This window comes from Mus musculus, chromosome 1 (genome assembly GCF_000001635.26).
Source record: "Mus musculus strain C57BL/6J chromosome 1, GRCm38.p6 C57BL/6J".
In the NCBI taxonomy this organism is placed as follows: Eukaryota; Metazoa; Chordata; class Mammalia; order Rodentia; family Muridae; genus Mus; species Mus musculus.
In genome coordinates, this window is record NC_000067.6 from 4,569,147 (window position 1) to 4,590,296 (window position 21,150).

The 21,150-nt window shown below is 40.2% G+C and overlaps 1 long non-coding RNA gene across 4 annotated transcripts in view; it reads right to left on the minus strand.

Annotated features, from left to right (window-relative positions):
* Gm37323 overlaps positions 1–21,150 on the minus strand; it is a 61,858-nt gene that overhangs the window by 22,001 nt on the left and 18,707 nt on the right. For 3 of the 4 annotated variants that reach the window (XR_001778812.2, XR_001778806.2, XR_003947660.1), the window contains 2 exons: positions 14,260–14,332; positions 13,981–14,097 (listed from right to left, as the gene is read on the minus strand). The exons of the other annotated variant lie outside the window; for it this stretch is intronic. This is a non-coding gene — a long non-coding RNA (predicted gene, 37323). Of the gene's footprint in view, positions 1–13,980; positions 14,098–14,259; positions 14,333–21,150 lie in introns of those variants that run through there. 4 annotated transcript variants of the gene reach the window in all.

Genomic DNA, 21,150 nt, shown 5'->3' on the forward strand with positions numbered 1-21,150 from the left:
AGTGGGGCCAGAGCAAAAGGGAAGAGGGGAAAGGGGGAGAAAACAAATTAAATGTAGCATCTATGTCTGGCTTGTTTTGCTTAACATTATCACTCTTATCCATGTTAGCGACAAATGACATAGTAACTCTTTGTGGGCTGAAATTATTCCACTCTGCAATACTACATTTTAAAAATCCATCTACAGATCAAAAGATGGCCTAGTTGGCCATCACTGAAAAGAGAGGCCCATTGGACATGCAAACTTTACATGCCCCAGTACAGGGGAACGCCAGGGCCAAAAAGTGGGAGTGGGTGGGTAGGGGAGTGTGTGGGGGGTATGGGGGACTTTTGGGATAGCATTGGAAATGTAAATGAGGAAAATACCTAATAAAAATATATTAAAAAATCCATCTACAGACAATTCAATGGGTTCTGTATCTTGGCCATACACCTAGTATGTGCTTAGCAAGCACAGGGCCCTTGGTTCGGTACCAAGTACTACATAAAAAGTAAGTGGCACATCTTTCTATTATAAATAGTATTTCATATAGCATATCAAACAAACTTCTGCTCTAGCCCATGTATATTGCAAGCTAGATCTTTGATATGTTGATTTCATATCTTTAAGGATTTCACAATGGTGTGGCATTGGTGGATCATATAGTGCGTCAATTTTAGTTTGGGGTGTTTGTGTTGTTGTTTGTTTTCTGGTATTGTTTGTTTGTTTTTGAATACTTTCTGTACTATTTTCCTTAGTGACTACAGTAACTTACACCAGGAAAGTAGGAGTTCTTCATCCTCACCAGCAAACATTTCTTTTTGGCTTTTTAGTTTAGTTCTAATACAGATCTAGTAGAGATGGTCTCTATTGTGAGTTTGGATATGCATCCCCTTGATTAGTGAATTGGGCATTTCTCATATATTTCTTCATCATTTGTTGCCCACTTTAATCCTTAATTTTCTTATTATTAGTTCTCTTCGCTGTTGCTTTCTTCAGTTCTTTTGTGTTCTGGATATCACCTCCTGTTTGAATGAATTTGTTTTCAAATGCTTTTTCCCATTCTGCAAGTGTGATCTTCAAGGAATTGTGTGGGATGTAAGAGAATGTGTTGGAGGAATTGGGTTATTAGTACCTTGTGAACGCCAGGGACAGAGACTAGAAACAGGAACTTCAGAAGCTAAATATTCTGCAAACAGGTTATAGAAACAAATCAAGAGCCTAATGTAATAAAAATGACTGGCAAAAAAAAAAAATTCTAGTGAGGGTGTTGATAAATCCAAATGAGACTTGAAAATGAGGTTGTTTGTTTGGAAAACAGTTCTCAAAAATTAAATACCATGTAACCCATAAGTCAACCCTCTGTATGTGTGTGAATGTGTGTGTATGTGTCCAAAACTTAAAATGTGTTCACATGAGGATTTAGACAAATAATACCCAGGTGGTGGCGGCACGTATCTTTCATTCCAGCACTTGGGTAGAGGCAGGTGGATCTCTGAGTTTGTTTTTTAGCTGAGGTCTGCCATTTGCCCAGGAAGGCCTCATAGTCATCTATGCATCCATCAGCTAGTGTCACCACTGTCAAGGCCATGTATTGGGAGAAGTTGTTATCCTCAGTTCTATCTAAAATCAGGTTTGCACTGCACCGAGAGGAATCCCAAGAAGCACAAAGCAAATATCTCAGCCTACAGGGTTCCGTTTCATCCTCCAGCCAAGGGTCCCAAACTTCTTTCAGTGAACATCATCTTCTTCCAAGTTCTGGTTCCGGTCAACATCAGCCTGCCAATAACTTGCAGATCCAGAAGCAGAAGTTTGAGAGCTTTTCTGGTAACAGTTGGATTAAACTGTTGACTTCTGAGAACAGGCAGCTCAAAGTTCAAAACTTTCTAGCAAAGGTTACTGCTAAATGCTCATAACCTAATTAAAATATGCCAAGCCCGAGAACATCAAATAATTTTTAATATTAAGAAAAAATCCACCTTAGTCTCTTGGGTTTTTTTTTTTTTTCCCTTGACACAATGCTACTAAGAGGACTTAATGGCTTTTTAAAAGTTTATAGTTTAATCCATACCTTTGCTTTACAGTTCCATAAATTTGAAAATAACTCAAATATACTAAAGGTCAGTGGCCAGGAGTGATGGAGAGCTAGAAGGCGCAAGGCCCTGGGATCCACCTCAAGCACTGTAAATTAAATACCCTAAAAGCTGACCACTAGGCACCAACAGTAAGTGTTGTGAGTCACATTGCCCACTTTTCCTGCAGAAGCAAGGCCCAGGCTAGATGATCACAAGTGCCAGACCAGTTTGAGCAACACAGAAAGACCTTGCCCGAAACAAACAAACCCTTATGAGTGGGAAAAAGAACGCAAGATGCTTAGGCTGAGGAAGGTATCTAAGTATTTAAAACCCCTTGAGTCAGCTCTCCATAGGAAGCTTCGCCAGCTGCTCTGGGAGCGAGGGAGCTCTACAAGCGAGTGGGACTGTGCTCCTTCCCGGGGTGGGGTGAGCACAATGGGCCGCTGCGCTGCAGCGTCTGCAGTTCCCAGGGAAAAGGTGCTACAAGCCGTCTCTGCCCTGCGGGGCGGCGAGCGCCTGGCGGACAGTTTGTGCCGCGGGGCAAGGACAGGAAGCGCGCGTTTCTGCAGCCGCGGCTGGCCCGAGATAATGCCATTGTGTCCCGGCGCGGCGACCGCTCCCACCGCCGGGCCGCGCTGGCGTCGGGCTCCCTGGCTGCGAGCCAGTCAGTAATGCAGCCTGCCGGGAGGCGCGCGTCCCCTCCCGTCCCCTCCCGTCCCCTCCCGTCCTCTCCTGTCCCCTCCCGGAGGCGCGGCCACGCCTAGTCCTCCGCAGGAAACCTGGCCACAGCACCAGACTTCGTGACTTCTCTTTTACGAGCTGCGCCCACCCGGCCTGGCCGGGCTTTTGTTCTCAGCTCACTGAGCGCTGGCGCGGAATTTTAAAGCTGCAGGCCTGCAGGAGCGATGACAGAGTTATTGCAAAGATACAGTATCTTGCTGAGCCCTGCTGCCCGCACTGCAACGCTGGGCTCTCTCATCACCTTTGCCAACACCTGCCTCTTCTGTGCAGCCTTCCATCAAGTATGACGGGAGCCCTCACCAAGGACGATTCTAGACATATTTAGCAGCAATATTGTTTGATTTCAACTAGACATTGTTCTAAACACAAAGGAGTTCAAGGCTGGGGCTTTGATTTTTGTTCTCCCCTCCTCCCGCTTCCCTATTCTTCAGGCTGTCAAGTTTCTCTGGGAAAATGGGATCAAAATGCTTGGTGACATTTCCACAATAAAACACTCACATATATATAAAATAAAACTTAATATATTTATTAAGATTTCCTTTCTAGTCGTGTCCAGATTATAACTCAAATCTACAGAAGTCAGATTTATGTCGACAGTTTCCTCCTAAAACCTTCAACAGATGGACAAGCAATGTAAGAATTCTGCTCCTAGTAGAACATTCCCAATAAGATGGAGTACCAGAAAGTTCCTTCCCTTCAGAAAGTTCCTCAGAGTGAAAAGGAGCAAATGGTTCTTTCAGAAGCCAGTAAATGATTTCATGATATAGGAGGTAAAATAATTACTTTACTGCCTCAGGTTTCTTTCTTTTTAAAATAATTTATTTCTATTTTATATGCATTGGTGTTTTGCCTGCTTTGTCTGTGTGAGGGTGTTGGATCCTCTGGAGCTAGAGTTACAGACAGTTGTGAGTTGCCATGTGGGTTCTGGGAATTGAACCCAGAGTCCTTTGGAAGAGCAGCCAGTTCTTTTAACCTCTGAGCCATCTCTCCAGTACCCTGTTTTAATTTTGTTTGTTATAATTTTACAAATAGAAAAAAAAAGGTATCTAAAAGTCTATTACCTTATATTCAAAATGCTGGAGATTGAACCCAGGGCCTTGGAAACACTAAGCAAACACTGTACCACTAAGCCATTATCCAGTTTTCTCATCTATAAAGGGCAGAGTAGGTACCTTTTGAGTTACTGAGATGTTTCTAAAAGCAGTTCCTCTACAACAGGAAAATATCCATTGGGTAAAGGTACTTATTCAAGGTTTGATGAGGAAAATAAATATAATTAAAATGAACGTCCAAAAAGCAATACCAACATGTTTTAAGTATTAGCAGAAAGGGCCTATGGAAAAAATCCTAGGGAATGAGTCTAACAAGAAAGATGCAAGGAAATCAAAGGTCTCAGAAAGAACACTAACAGAAAGCCATGACAGATACAAAGTATCACCAGGCTGCCCAGGATCAACAAGCCACCATGCTGGTTCTACAGATATAAAGACAACACATGAAATAGCATATGATCTCTATGTAATAATTTTCCTTTTTAAGAAAAGTTGATATATTATTCAGCAGGTGCAGATGGCAACAAGGGGAAAGAACTGGGAATTCTAGAAGCCCAGGAAAACTGCAGCAAAGGAAGGGCAGCCTAAAATAGTCTGCTCTCAGCCAGCTCCCCCAGACCCTACTTCATAGACTGTGAAATATAGGAAGACAGAATTTTGAGTGGTCTCAACACAAAGAAATGGCAAATGTCACAGTAGTGAGTATGCCAGTCACCCTGACTAGATGACTGAAGGTTGTATGCAGCTATTGAAATGTTAATACTGAGAATACTGAGTCCCATAAACACACACAATCGCTGTGTGTGCCAATGAATATATATATATATATATATATATATATATATATATATATACACATATATACATATATACAGTGAGCTGGGATTAGTTAATGAAAAGCTTCTAGCTAGGAAGACAGAAATGCGTTCCTGAAGTACAGAGACTATGATGTCCTCTGCCTACATCATGGCAGAATGACCCAGGGAAATGAATGTATCATTTCTCTGATGATGATGTAGCAAGAAAGTCCTAGTGGTCTACAATGACAAATCTTTTATCTCTCAACTTAGAATAGAAATTTAAAACACCAGTTTTGAACGGTAAGTAGACAGATCAGCTTAATTTTCATATCTGTAAGGATATTGTAGTTAAAAGTCATCCATCAGTCCACAGCCAAGAAGACTGTGGGAAAAGGAAGCCACTCCAGACCAATTTCACTTCCATTTATGATAGACAGTGAGCTGTGTAATAAAGGCAGAACAATGGATGTGGAATGTGCTCCCAGGGCCAGGGAGTAGGAACTTCCTTGTCAACTTTCTCAGGCCGGGCCTTCTCCCTGCCCACCTGCCTGTGGTGGCTTCTAGTTCCCAAGCCTGCATTTACTCCTTGAAGCACACAAGTTGCTTTTTGTGTGGCAAGTGTGAGGAGGAGCAGAGATCAGAGCATTGAAAGATACCTGACATGAGGGTCCTGACCCTTGCTGACTTTGATTTCTGCTTTTATTAAATGGGATCAAAATACCAGTCTTTCATGATCGCTATGTGCACACATCTTCTCCAGCTCTGGACTCTAACCAACTCCTAGACAGTTATTACAAGAAATGTTTCGTTAAATATATTTTAAACTAATTTAATACATTATATATTAACATTAATATATAATATACATTACATTGTATGATATAAGATAACATGTGATTATTATATAAAATATAGCATACAGAATATAGAATATAGAAGAGAATATAGAATACAGAGCATAGAACATAGAGCATAGAACATAGAATATAGAATATAGAATAGAATATAGAACATAGTATTTACAATGTAGAATGTAATACAATATATAGAATGTAGACTATAACATATAGAATATAGAAAATAAAAAACAGAATATAGAAAATAGAATATAGAATGTAGAATTTTGAGTATAGAATATAGAATATAGACTGTAGAATATGGAATAGAATTCAGAATACAGAATATAGAATGTATATGCCCACTAGTAAAATTACATTGAATTTTGGTCTCTTCATAGCCCCTTGCCATTCCCATGATGCCCTTTGGAGCTGGTGAGCAGCTCTCACCAAGGCCCAGAACCGTCAGGGGAGAAGCTGTCTGCTCTCAGCCAGCACTCACTGCAGGAGCTTCTTTCCACCTCACTTTTCCTCCCTTGCTTCTTTCCTTCCACCATCTGCTTCTCAGTCATGTAGGCCTGATGCTGACAAGAAAGATTCAGAACTGTAAATTCATCCATGAGACCACTCCTGTTCCCCAGCCTGAGTTTCTGGAGGGTTCAGGGTAATCAGACAATGACATTTCAGCACCTATTGGAATAAACTTGGAGTTTATCCCCACCCTCCTACTCTTTGCTATTGATTGTCCCTTTGCTCTGACCCCAGAATGACTTAGCTGAATGTTGGCATTTGTGTCCTGGATGTGCAGAGAATTGGTTATTTGTCTGGGCAGAAGGGAAGCACAGGGTGGGTGAACAGACAGTGCATCTCTCTGAGACAACGGTGGAAAAAACGATAAGGTTAAATGTGGTGATAGCACAGTGTCTGTTAGGTCAGAGAAGGGGCTGCTGACAGCCATGACTACCAGATTCTGTCTTATGATTTTAGGAGTAGCCCCATCAAAGCAAACTCTTACTGCCCGATCTCATCTTTGACTTTCTTGTACTGCCCTTCAATTCCTAGAGGAGCTTTATGGGCTTCAGTTTTCCCCAGAGGGCTTAAAATTAAAGATACCCATTGATGTCTCATGATTCTTGATCAGCTCTGTAAGTCTTAACCAAAAGCAAAGAAGGGTGGGGCAGAAGAGATAGACACTCCGATGGATACATCACCTATTCAATGAAATGATTCAGCTCTACACTGCTGAAAGCACATGGAGTGTCCAATGCTGTATGTAGAAAGCCACCCCAAACTATGTGTGAACAAGATAACTCTGCTGCTAAATAAAAGAAAAACTCAAGATTTTCCATCATGGATTAGCTCTCCCTGTCAGCTGGGTAAATAACATCTCAAACTATAAACGTAGTCAACGCACTATACTCTCAGCACATCTGAGTGTCACTCACATATTCCAGAATGCCATATTAATTTGTAATAAACTCTCATCCAATGAAAAGGATAGGACAAGTCAGCATTGCTGTTATGATACAGACTCCAGGACAACACTCTGTCCATCACAGTGTTACAATAGAGGACAGATGTGGTTGTTTCATAATTAGCAAGTGCAAAGGTGAGATCCTTTTGAAATTCAGATCTCAAGAAGGAAGAAAGGAAAGGAGTGAGGAAAATGAGATCTGAATGCTGCATCTTCTCCAACAGAGACCTTGTCATAAGCTCAATATGAGGGTGGCTTTAAGGATTTATGAAACAGTGTTTCTAATACTCAACCTGACTATCTCAGAAGATAACAAGGCACAAAGCCAGGCCTGTGGGCTGTAGGGGTCAGAAAACTGGCTCTGCCTCTTTACCACTTCTTAGTTGTGTGGCTGTGCAAATCACTTAATCTCTTAGTCTCTGTTTCTTCGTGTGTAAGGTTAAGTAAGTAACAGCAGCTCCCTTGCATGATAACCCCTCCAATCCAGGCCACTCTATCAGGCTACTTCCTGATCAGAGTTCGTGCTGCCCTGAAGATAGGAAAGATGAATAATTATGTTGTTAAATGAAAGTCATCTAAATTAAAATAACTTATAATGTAGAATTATGTATATGTGTCAATGGTATTTATAGTCATTATGAATAGTATTTACTGTCATATCTTAAGCAATTGCAAGGTTCTGAGAAACAAAGACATCTGGAGAATGTTTGTATTAAAATATGGATAAATAAAATGTGTTCCAAAAAAGTTAAACACAAAGCTGCCATATTACCAAGAAATTTCACTTCTGCATATATTTACAAAATGATCTACTTTGATCCTCTGTTGCTGTGATAACCATGATGGCCAAAAGAAACTTAGGAAGAAAAGTTTTATTTGGTGTTTAAATCCTGATCATAATATATCATTGAGGAGAAACATGTCAGGAACTCAGGTAGAAGCTGACACAGGGACCATGGAGAAACGTTGCTTACAAGCTTGCTATAAATGGCTTACTCAGCTTAGTTTCTTATACAACCCAAGATCATCTTCCCAGAGACACCACCACCCACAGTGTGCTGACCTCTCCCATATTAATGATTAACACCCCCCCCCCAACACACACAGACAGATATTCTCAGAAACAGAGATATTCTTAACATGTGCCATAATTCACTCTTTCTAAAAGCAATAAAATGTTCCATTGTGTGGATATACCAGTTTTGTTCAGAATAACTTTTTTTAAACAAAACAATCAGTAATATGATGCTTCCCTACTATTTACCTATTAGTCATTGAATCCTCAACAATGGTATATGATTTTATAGCAAAAGAAAGCAAGAAACACAAAAGTTTAGACCCTGACTAATCGAGACAGAGCACCTTGCTTATAACCAAACAGGGATTCACATTCTGGCAGATACTCTAGAAAACATTTGATTGTTTTTATGGTTCCAGAAATGGAATCCAGGAACTCACACATGCTAGGCCACACCCAAATTCTAAAAGTTACATTCATAACACAAAGTTTATCAATTATCCTTCTCACTGCTCCTTCCTTGCACAATGTCCCCTTAGTAGTGCACACACCAAAGGTAGTACCCAAGCTCCACTCGATCCTTCCCCAGAACTCTGGCTTCCATGCATGTTACTCATGATTCACTCTGCTGAAATGCACCAACCTCTATGATTGCCTGCCTCAAGTGCTCAAGCATGGCTATGGCCAGACCACCAATTAAGTATTCACTTGACATTTTTAGGGTTGGTTCACATCATAAGCATCATTTGTTGCTATGACAGCACCTTTCTGAAGCCCCTCCAGTTGTGCTATACCAGTAGAGTGTATGCTACCCTATCTCAGCTTGACTTTGGACAGCAGGCATCACCATCAGCACATTGGATGCAGTACATGGTGCATTCTATGTTCCTCTCTTTTTCTTGTCTATAGCCATATCCCCAGCACCAGAGAAGTACCTGCCTGACAGTGGAGACTGGTAATAATTGGTTTGAAAAATGTTTCAAAAAGACCAGGTATATGTCCATGGTAGAGTGACTGCCTCACAAGCATAAATCCTTAGGTTTAGTCTCATCATTATGCAAAAGTAAAGCCAATGTTTGTCTCTGCATCATTTGTCACATTTACCCATGTTGGTTAGCTATCCAGTTATTTAATGGTTATGTTTCTGAAAAACCTAGCATTATTTCAAGCTATGTTGATGACCAATTTGAGTGTTCAGATGAAGAGAAAGTTTTTAACTGTATCTTATTTCCTGTCCCCGATAGGAATTCCTCAAGTAGAATAAGCTTAATAAAGATATATATACATATATATAAACATATACATATATGTGTGCTTATATGGTGCTGCTATATAGTTTGTCATGGAGACTGTAAATGTTTTTTTTAACTATAATATTACCAGATAAGATTGATTCTCCTCTTGAGTTCTGTCTACAATAAAAAAGACCTCACCACTCATTACATAGCGCAGTCTAGCATGGAATTTATCAATCTAATTCAACTTTAAAAATATATTTCTTGAATGTCTTCAAAGAACCTGAGGTCTATTCATGGTGATGATAAACCAAATACTGGCCCCAACACTGAGACATGTATAGTCTAAGATAGGCCTGTCCAGGTGAACCCCCTGAGATGATGGAAATATTCTATCATTTGTGCCCAGACAATCTAATAGGTCCAGCCTGAGTGTTGTGCCACTTTGGAAAGTTGCAGTATTGCATTGCATTGCCTCCTGTGGTCTACAGAAAGATAACTAAATGAGATAAAAATGTTGTAGCCACTGCATTTCTGGGATGTGCAGCGGACTGGGTCAAGGATGAGGAAGTGTGACAGGAGAGATGACTGGTGGGTAAAGAAAGTACTTGTCTCCGAAGCATGAACAGATGAGCTTAGTCCATTCATCCCTAGAGCCTATGAAAAGCCAACTATGGTAGTAAGTGTTTATAAGCCTAGTCTTTTTTTGCGGTGAAATGGGGCAGGAGAAAGTAGGAAAATGTCAGACCCTTACAGGCCAGCTAGCCAGGTATACAAGCAGAAAAAGAAAGAGACTTTGTCTCAAACAAGATGAGGGCTGATACTAGAGCTTGTTGACTTCCAAACATCATATTTTACTGTGTGAGCACCTGCACTCACACAAACAAATGTGCACATGTACATACATGCACACACATTGTACACACACACACACACACACACACACACACTTCTTTAAAAAAAAAAAGGAGAAGGGGGCAGGGGCAATAGCCACATCTTAGCAGTAGCCACACTTGCCTAAAGGTTGCATGGGGAGTGACTTTCTACATGGTGTGAAGGAAGGATAGGGAGGTGTCCAAGGGATGCCTTAGTCTGCTTGAGGTTGCTGGCAGCAGCAGATTCAGTAAGGAATAAAGAGGAGAGGATAATTTTGGTTCATGGCTCTCTTCTGATGTCAAGGAGATGAGTGTGGTGATGACATTGTCCTCGGAAGTGTGGGATGAGAGGGGGGGAGAGGCTAAACTGACCCTTCTAGCTATAAGGACTGTACTCCAGTGTGACGTTCAGAGGGGAAAAAAAACATGGGGAGCATGAAAGCCTGTGAGTGAGGAAGCGTGAGGAGGAAGAGGCAAAGATTTGAGCAAGTCAGAGATGCCTGACTCATAGGCTGGTAGAAGGGTCTGAAGAAGAAGACAAAGAGGCGGGAGGCAGAGGGTTGCACAGTGCTTCCATGCCTGGCCTGAGGCTAACTTAAGTTCTCAGAAAGGTTATTTGTGCTGCGTAAAAATTTTGACTTTCTATGACTGTGACCACAAGAGGAAATGCCCTTCTTTGTTACTCCAGCAGCAATCAAGAAAACAGTTTACTCCCTCTGCAGTGAGCTGGCCCCTCAAGTGCAGTGGTGCTGCCTCAGGTCCCCTGACTTTCCTCCAGCCCAGTCACCTCCAGCCTGTGCCACATGAAGGTGTCCAGACCTCTATGTTTCTGGAACCACATCTGGAGCCATTAGAGTTGAGAGCTGGCAAAAATTCTCTAGAGGTTTGAATTTATGGATCACTTAAAGTATCATAGACTTTTTGAGGAGAAATTCAGCAATACACAGAGAATTCATGCATTTGAACGAAGCATTCCTGCTCTTTTTAATTAAAAAAATGGAATTTATTGCATAAGTAGTTACATGGTATATGATAGGCCATTCTAAGGTACAAGGGACACTAAGAATGTATGGTATGACCCTTCCTAAAATGTCATGTTCCATTAAATAGTGGTGACTTTCAAACTGTGTTCCTAAGGGCTCCTGAAATTCCTTAAGATGTTTCCAAAAGTCCAGAAACAGACAAGGTAAAGAAACATCCTAAGTCCCGCTTTAAGCTGGGCAGGGCTGGTGTGCTCTGACTTATGTGTATGCGTTCCCTTCCAGATCTCACTGGAATAAACTGTTGCACAGCGATAAGGCTGTTAACAGTCAAATATCTTCTATGTGATGAATGACATCTTAGTGTACCCCCATAGGCGGAATCTATTCTGGCCTGAGAGCATACTGGGGGGAGGGCACTATTTTGAGTATCTAGGCTTATAATTTATTTATGGCTTTATTTTTACTACTTATATGTTTTTTTTTAAAGATTTATTTATTTATTATATGTAAGTACACTGTAGCTGTCCTCAGATACTCCAGAAGAGGGCATCAGATTTCGTTACAGATGGTTGTGAGCCACCATGTGGTTGCTGGGATTTGAACTCGGGACCTTTGGAAGAGCAGTCGGCACTCTTAACCACTGAGCCATCTCACCAGCCCCTACTTATATGTTTTAATTGCAATTCTAAATAAATAGTTCTAATAGCTAGGTATGCATAGAAGCAAATAAATAACTTGAAAACCCAAATTAAGTAAAACTTTGCATTGCAAGCCATAAACTACAATTGAGATTCCATGGTTTGCTTAGACTGCTTAGACTCTGTGTAGTGTGTTTACATTTATTTCTGTTACATAGGTTCTAACTACAGGTACTCAGTAATTTTTAAGAATTTTTAAATTTTAAGTTGTAAGTGTATATGTGTGTGTGTGTGTGTGTGTGTGTGTGTGTGTGTGTGTGTGTGTAGGTGTTGGCGTCTGTGGAAGGCAGAAGCGCCTGACCACCTGGAGTTACAGGTGGCTGTGCACTGACAGATATGGATGTTTGGAACCAAACTTGGATTCTCTCCAAGAACAGAACATGTTCTTAAATTCTGAGCCACCTTTACAATCCTAATAAACTTTTGAATAAAGAGATTAACTTAAAACTCCAACAAGAATGGGGTACCTAAGAAGGCCCCAAACTCCTTATTGTAAGATAGTTAGTTAAAAGATATGAATACAGAAAAACGGAGATCAGAAATGAAGGATAAGTTGTGACTTAATATCTGAAACGGCTTCTGTGTCAAAGAGTTTTTTATTATTATTGTAATTATCATTATTACTTCTCTGTGTGTGAGGTGCCTGTGCTCTTATGTGAACACAGTAGGCCAGATATTAACACTGGGCGTATTTCTCTATTGATATCCACCTTTAAAAATTAATTAATTAATGAACCTTACTGGTCATTCTGGAACCCACTGTGTAGATCAGGCAGGCCTAGAACTCACAGAGACCTGCCTCCCTCTGCCTCTTGAGTGCTGGGATTAAAGGTGTCTACCACTACGCCTGGTTCTACATTTTTTTTTAAATTTTTTACAAGTTTATGGCTGTTCGGTCTGCATGTGTGTGTGCGCACTATGGGTGTATAGTAGTCAAGTAGGCCAAAATGGGGAAATCAGAGTCCCTGAAACTGGAATTGAAGACAAGTTTATCTACCATGTGGGTATTGGAACTCAAACCTGGGTTCTCTGATAAAGCAATGAGACTCCTGCTGGCCACCAGTTCAATAATATTGTTATTTAAATAAGGAAATACAATCGATTATAGCCCATTGGAGAGAAGAGGCAGCAGCAATGAGCTGTAGTGGGAGTCCTCAGTCAGTGTTTCCCAGATGGGAAACAGCCAAGTCTGAGACAATTCCTGTGGTTTTGAGTTTCCTGTGCACCCAGGTGACACTGACATGCCACTGGGAGTTGGGAACAGGGTCCCCTGTCTCTCAGAGGATCCACACGCCAGGCAGGAAGGGGAAGGCAGAGCCTAGAGCCCAACAATTCTTGATGAAGAGACAGTCCTTGCTTGTTCAAACGGCTTTATTTGATGGTGGATGTGAATGCATACATCTTACTCAGGGTGAACCAGGGTTTAGATGCCTTTTGCAGAAAGGAATACCCAAGAAGGGACGCTCATTGGATGAACACTTGGGGCCTTTATAGATACCTCATTAGCATAGAGAACTACAGGTTTTTATGCCATGTGACTGCCAGGATCCTCTCAGTGGGGTATCATGGTTACGTGTTCCATAGCAGGTAGTTAGGCAGGGAGTTGGCCCCACTCCTACCATTCCCAATTCTGAGTTTCACCAGTTTGGGTTCACTCAACCTTACCAGTTCTCTGTCTGGTGGCATGGTCCACTTGCCCCACATCAAAGAAAAAAAAATTTTTTTAATTCAGGGAAGTCAGGACAGGAACCTGGAGGCAGAGACTGAAGCAAAACCACAGAGGACAGCTGCTTACTGGCTCTAAGATTCACTCAGGTTGCTTTTTAACACAACCTAGGACTGCTGCCAAGGAATGACATTGGCTACAGTGGATTGGGCCCTCCCACATCAATCATTATTCAAGAAAAAGCCCCCTCAGACTTGCAGATAGGCCAATCTGATGGAGGAATCTTCACAGTTAAAATTCTCTCATCCAAGATGATGCAGCTTGTGTCAAGTTGACAAAAACTTCACCAGCACCAGAGACATCCAAGATGTGCCACCATGGGATTGGGCAATGTCCTCTGGGTAAAAAAAGACCAGCTGTTGGGAAACCTGGCATGAGTGCCTAGTCAAGGTATGGAACAAGTACCACCAGACCAAAGCATCATACTGGCTGCCAGGCCAGCCAGCAGTGCAACTGATTTCCAACCACATAAATTAGTTACCAGAAGAGACCTAAGGAAAATATTTAATGTCATCATTAAATAAAAAGGTAAATTGGGCTGCAGATGTGGATCAATGGGAGAACATATGCCTAGCATATGCAAGGGCTTCAGTCCTTTCCTCTCACTGCAAGAAAATAAATAAACATATTAATTAAATAGAAGAATAAATATGACCAGCAAGTCTTGGTGTCTCGTTACCTGTATAGTTAAGGGGAACAGGAGAGAAAGTTCAACATTCCTTATGAAAGTAGAACATGTTCTTCCTTCAGTGTCTAACAAATTTTACCTCTCTATTTCCTCCTTTGTTTCCTCAAGGACACTGAGGCTCCCACTCCTTGGCAAAACTGCCACAAAGTCATCTGTAGTAAAGATCAAACAAGAAAACAAGCAAGGAGTAACCACACCAGGTTAATTCTGAAGTAAACCTTTACTAGCTGGCAACATGATCTAATGAAGTGAGTTTAATCATATGCTCATTGAGCAAGATTGGTTAACTAGTCATATTAGAATTGTGTGACAATGTGGAAGAGCCCACCTCAGAAGGATTTAAAGCATCTGAGTACAAAATGGCAGCATCTTGATTGACACTGTCTTCAAAGCTTTCTTAATCCTCCTATCTTCAGATATTGTTTTATGACCCAAGTAGAGTCACTTGCTGAGACTGGTGTCAAAAGGAAATATTCTAAAGCAAGCATCACTTAGATTCCTTGATTATCATGATAAAGACACTATTTGCAGATTAACCTCTGAAATGTCCCAATTTCTCTCATGATATCATGACATTGATTCAGAGGATCAGGGAAGGCTTCCTTTGCTCTTACATGAAGCCACATGAGTCTCTTACCATCTACAGCATGGGAACAGCTTTCAGGCTACAACCCACAAGGCCATTCTAGCCCATCTGTAAATAATAATAACTAAACATGTATTTATCACACCCATTCAAAATGGTTAATATAAAGAAATAAAGAAAACAAATGTTGCTAAAAAAAAAAAAAAGAGTAACATTTGCTCACTGTTGGTGGGAATGTGAACTGGTATAGCCTATATAGAAATCAACCTGGAGGTTCCTTTAAAATCTAGAAACAAAACCAGCACGAGAACCAGTTATGCTTCTCCTTAGGCATATACCCAAAGGACTCTCCACTCTACATACTAGTACAGAGATGCTCATTCATCCGTGCCCACCACAGCTCTACTCACAATAGCACTTTTAAAAAAGGAACCAGCATAGATGTCTATGTGGCACACAGACACAAAGAAATTTTGTTCAGTTGTGAAGTAAGTCAGGCATAGAAACACAGGTGCTAGGTGCTCCCGTTCATGTGCTATTCCTAGCTACTTATTTTTGATTTGCATTGTTTACCTTCAATCATCTATAAAAACTAAGAAACAAAAACAGGTTTATGGGGAATGACATAAGGGAGGGGGAAATAATAGGCCACAGATTATATCAGAGTAGAGAGGGAATGCCCAAGAGTAAAAGGATTCAAGTAAAACTGGGAGGTGGAAGAATGGGGACGATGAAGGGGTGGGAGACTTATCAAAATAGAGTCCCAGTAGCCATGGAGGAAGGTTCCTCTTGCTCCATATCCTCACCAGCATGAGCTGTCATTTGAGGGGTTTGATCTTAGCCATTCTGTCAGTGTAATATAGAATCTCAAATTTGTTTTGATTTGCATTCCCTTGATGACTAAGGTTGTTGAACATTTTTTCAAGTGTTTCTGGGCCATTTGAGATTTCTCTGTTTAGTATTCTCTGTTTAGATCTGTGCCCCATTTTTTATTGGATTAATTAGTCTGTTGACATCTAGTTTCTCGAATTCTTTATATATTTTGGATATTAGCCCTCTATCAGATACAGAGTTGGTGAAAATCTTTTCCCATTCTGTGTGCTGTGGTCTCGTCTTACTGACAGAGTCCTTTGCTTTACAAATGCTTTTCAGTCTTATGAGGCCCCATTTATTAATTCTTGATCTTAATGCAAGTGCTATTGGTGTTCTTTTCAGAAAATCTTCTTTTGTGCCAATGAATTCAAGGTTATTCTCTACTTCCTCGCCATATTCAGTGTATCTGATATTACCATTGAGGTCTTTGATCCACTTGGACTTGAGTTTTGTGCAGGATGATAGATATGGATGTCTTTGTATTCTTCTACATGCAAAACATCCAGTTAGATAAGCACCATTTGTTATGCTTTCTTCTTTTCATTGTGTATTTTTGGCTTCTTTCTCAAAAATCAGGTGTCCATAGGTGTGTGGATTTCCAACTGGGTCTCCAATTCTATTTCATTAATCATTGATCAACATGCCTGTTTTTATGCCAATACCATGTGCTTTATATTACTATAGCTCTATAGTGCAGCTTGAAATCAGGGACGGTGATATCTCCAGAATCATTCGGGATTGTTTTAGATATCCTGGGTTTTTATTTTTCCATCCAAAGTTGAGTATTGTTCTTTCAAGGTCTGTGAAGAATTAATTTTGAATTTTGATGAGGATTACATTGAATTGATATACCTGGGAGGCCTACTCTTTTCTGAGGGAAGGTGGAGGGGATGGATCTAAAGGAGAGGAGATCGGAGGGAGAAACTATAGAAGAGGAGGGAGGGGAAACTTTAGTTAGGATGCAAAATATGAGAGAAGATATCAAAAGATCGAAAGAGCTCCATGCTCATTGATTGATAGGATTAGCATAGTCAAAATGGCCATCCTACTAAAAGAAACCTATAAATCACAGGGTAACATTGTTTTGTAAGCCAATTTAAAAAACAAAATAGTTTTTAAAGAGTCTAAACTATCCAGACTATCATGCATACCTGGATAATGCTTTTGTTACTGTCATGAGTTATTAAACAAAATCCTAGTACCACCTTTATGAGTTGTTGGTCAATAATGTCACCAAAATAATATTACTCCTCTTGGTTAGCCATTATAGATAGTTGATAAGAGCCTATTTTTGAAGATATCTCCTACCTCTGTTGCAAGGTATAGAGGAATGAAGCTGGAACAGAACAGTTTGAGAGTACTCAGTCCTGAACAGGACACTTCTATCACCTTGTAAGTTTCAGGGAACATGGCAAAAGGAAATATAGAAAAAAAATGTAAGAGGTAGAAGACTGGGGAAAGAGCTGTGAAATGCTATCCTCTGAGAGTGACACAGATATAACTGTCATGACCTCACAGAAGCCACTATTGCCTGCATAAGACCCAGCCTGTCATAACTCAATTATAGACTCGGAAGACCACAGGGTCACACTCTACCCTGCTGAATTAGTGGATCTTGGTGGAATCTGGGGGAGAGACAGTCATTATGTGTCATAGGTGAACTGACCAGGTGACCCTACAAATAGTTCAAATAGTCCCTACAGTCACACAGACAGTCCTAGTTAAATTCAGTGAGTCACAAGGCAAAACAAAGAGATGCGAATGAGAAAAATGAACTTGGAAGCAAGGGCGGGGCCTATGATGTGGGAGAAAGATGGGGCTGTCTAGATGAGAGTGATCAGAGTGCGTTGCATCATGTATGAAACTGTCACAGATAAAAATATTTTAAAATTAATTGTTTTTACAAAACTATACTCAAAAATTTCATAAAAGGTATTGAGAAATGCATAATGTGCATTAGAATATAGCTCTCCATAGTTATTTTGGCAACAGCTTATATAATTAGGTGGAAATAGGCAAGTTATAATTGTAGATAATTGAAAATATTTTTCTTTTTTTAATTGAAAATATTTTTATGCAATATAGTGTGATCATGGTTTTCCCTCCCTCATCTCTTGCTAGATCCTTGACACCTCCTCACAGAGCCAACTCCATACCATCTTTCTCTCTCTTTCTTCAGAAAACAAACAGACCAATAAAAAAGAACAAAAACAAAAGCAAAATGAAACACAAGAAACACACGTACACACACACACACACACACACACACACACACACATCAAATTATAAAACTGGAAATGATAATATACAAGTAAAAGACCAGTAAGATAAAAATAATCATAAAAACAAAGCACTATGAGATTTTTAAAATCTACAGAAATACAACTGAGTTTGTATTGTGATGACTATCTACTCTGAAGTATGGGGCTTACCCTTAATTGTACTTAATATATCTAGTGAAACATCATTTGAGAAAACTAGTTTTTCCTTTGCAAGCAGTTGTCAGTTGGAGATAGCTTCATGGTTAGGGATGAGAGCTCATATCTGTTTTCCTCTCTCAGCACTGGAACCCATCTGGCTTGAACCTGTGCAAACCCTGGGCATGCTGCTACAGTCTCTGTGAGTTCATATGTGTGCCAGTCCTGTTGTGTCTGGACTTTCCTTGATGTTACTCATCCACTCTGGCTCTTTCCATCTTCCTGCCTCCTTTTTCACATAGTTCCCTGAGCCCCAAGGAGATGGATGGGTTTGGTGAAGACATCCCATGTAGGACTGATTTCCAATCTCCCTCACTTTCTGAACATTGTCCAATTGTGGGTTTTGTTCAGTTCCCATCTATGGAAGCTTCTCTGATGCTGGCTGAGCATGACCCTGACCTTTAGGTACAGCAGAATACCATTGGGAGCCATTCTTTGCTATTTTCTTTTAGTAGAACAATAGTATTTTGTTCCCTCTAGGCTCCTGGTCTATCTATTCTCAGGCTCATGGCCACCTGAGCAGTGCCAGGCATAAGTTCACCTAGTGGAGTGAGCCTTAAATCATATCAGTGGTTGATTACCCTCACAATGCTTGTGACACTATTATACCCTTATATCATGTAAGCAGCTCACCCTTTTAGATTTCAGGGTCTGTAGTTGTGTCAGTGGTTACCTTTCTCTTCTGGTAGTTTACAGAGTACATTCCAGTACCATGGTCATGAGGCAGTATGGGTGAAAGCTCTAAGTAGGCACCAGCACAGCTTCTCCATATTCATGAGGTATGGAAGTATTGTCTTCAGTAATAGGACTTTATTTTATCAGTTTGTGGAGAACAACCAATATCCTTGGCAACAGCCTGAGATTTTTGGAGGTTTCCATGAGGCTCCTTTGGTCAACAACTGAATTAAATATAACATATTCCTGTCACTGTAAGTTTCACTTGTTGGCAAAAAATGTCTATTTGAGGCATGGTCTTCTCTGTTATTTTGTGACTCCACTTAGATGTCTTCCAGATATGTATACATTTTACAATGCTTTACCCAGTAATAGGCTTCAATATGACCCCTGAAATGGCCTGTAGTATTAAATGTCCCTTCCTGTATTCCCTTTTTTTATCCCTGTTTTAGAGTTTTACTGCTCTGAACAGACACCATGAACAAGGCAACTCTCATAAAGGACAACATTTAATTGGGTCTGGCTTACTGGTTCAAAGGTTCAGTCCATTATTATCAAGGTGGGAGCATGGCAGCACCTAGGCAGGCATGGTGCAGGAGGAGCTGAGAGTTCTACATCTTCATCTGAAGGCTACTAGTGGAAGACTGGCTCTCAGGCAGCTAGAACAAGTGTATTAAAGCCCACATCCACAAGGCCACACCTACTCCAGCAAGGCCACACCTCCCAACAGCACCACTCCCTGAACCAAGCATATTTAAACCATCACAATTCCTCTCTTCCTTCCCCTATTCATTTTAATCTTCCCATTCCAGTCTCATCCCCATCACTCCATAACTATATATTCTATTTCCCCTTCCCCTCCTGTAGGTCCTTACTCTATAACTAACCACTATGGTTATATGAATTTAGTATGACCCATTGAAGGCTCACATGCTAACATATACTATAAGAGAATATGTACCACATTCGTCTTTTTGGGTCTTGGTTACCTCACCCAGGATGAATTTTTTTAATTTCATCTATTTGTCTGATAATTTCTTTTTTAATAGCTAAATACTATTATATTGTGTAAATATACCACATTTTCTTTATTCATTCATGATTGGACAGCTAGGTTGTTCCGATTTCTGGCTATTATGCATAGAGCAGCAATGTACATAGTTGAGCAAGAATCTTATGTGTCTATGACTGATATAACTGGATCTTGAGATAGACCTATTCCCAGCTTCCTCATGAACTGCCATACTGATTTTCATAGTGGCTGTACAAGTTTGCAATACCACAAGCAGTGGATGAACGTTCTCCTTACCCCACATCCTCACCAGCGTAAGCTGTCATTGTTTTGTTGACCTTAGCCATTATGACTGTTATAAAATGAAATCTCCAAGAGGTTTGATTTGCATTCACCCAATGACTATTTGTGATTCATCTTTTTGGAACTCTATTTAGTTCTGTACCCCATCTTTTAATTGGGTTATTTATGTCCAGGGTTTTGTTTTTGTTGGGGGTTGTTTTTAATTCTTTGTGTATTTTAGATATTAACTCTCTACCAGTTGTGTAATTGGTAAAGATCTGCTCCCATTCTGTTGCCTGCCATATTTTTCTGAATGATGATGTCCTCTGTTATACAGATGATTTTCAGTTTCATAAAGTCCCATTTATTAATTGCTCTTCTGAAGGCCTGTGTTACTGGTGTTCTGTTCAGAAAGCCCTTTCCTGTGCCAATGAGTCAAAACTATTTCCCATTTTCTCTTTGATCAGATTTAGGTCACATTGCTTTATCAACATAAAGTGAATCCTGAATCCATTTGGAATTAAGTTTTGTGCAGGGTGATATTTTAGATGCAGCCATCCAATCAAACCAACACCAATTGTTGAACATTGAACTGTCTTTCCTTTCTGGTATTTATTTTTGGTGTCTTTGAAAAATTCAAGTATTCATAGGTGTGTGGCCTTAAGTCTGTGTCTTCAATTTGATTCCATTAATCAACATGTCTACCTTCATGACAATACCATACTGCTTTTATTATGATGACTCTGTAATACAACTTGAAATCTGGTGATACATCCAGCACTTCTTTTATTATTCTGAATGTTTAAATTATCCTGGCTTCTTTTTGTGTGTTTTCAAATGAAGCAGAAAATAGTCTTTTCAGGTTCTGTGAGAAATCGTGTTGGAATTTGATGGAAATTGCATTTAATCTGTAGATTGTTCTTGGTAGCTAGGCGATTTTCACTATATTAATCCTACTGATCCATGAGCATTGGTGTATAGGCATCGGAAGTTAGGATGATTAAGGTAATTCTAAGTATTGATATCTGGTCTTGCCTTTGTTGGGTGATTATTCAATTCTTTGGT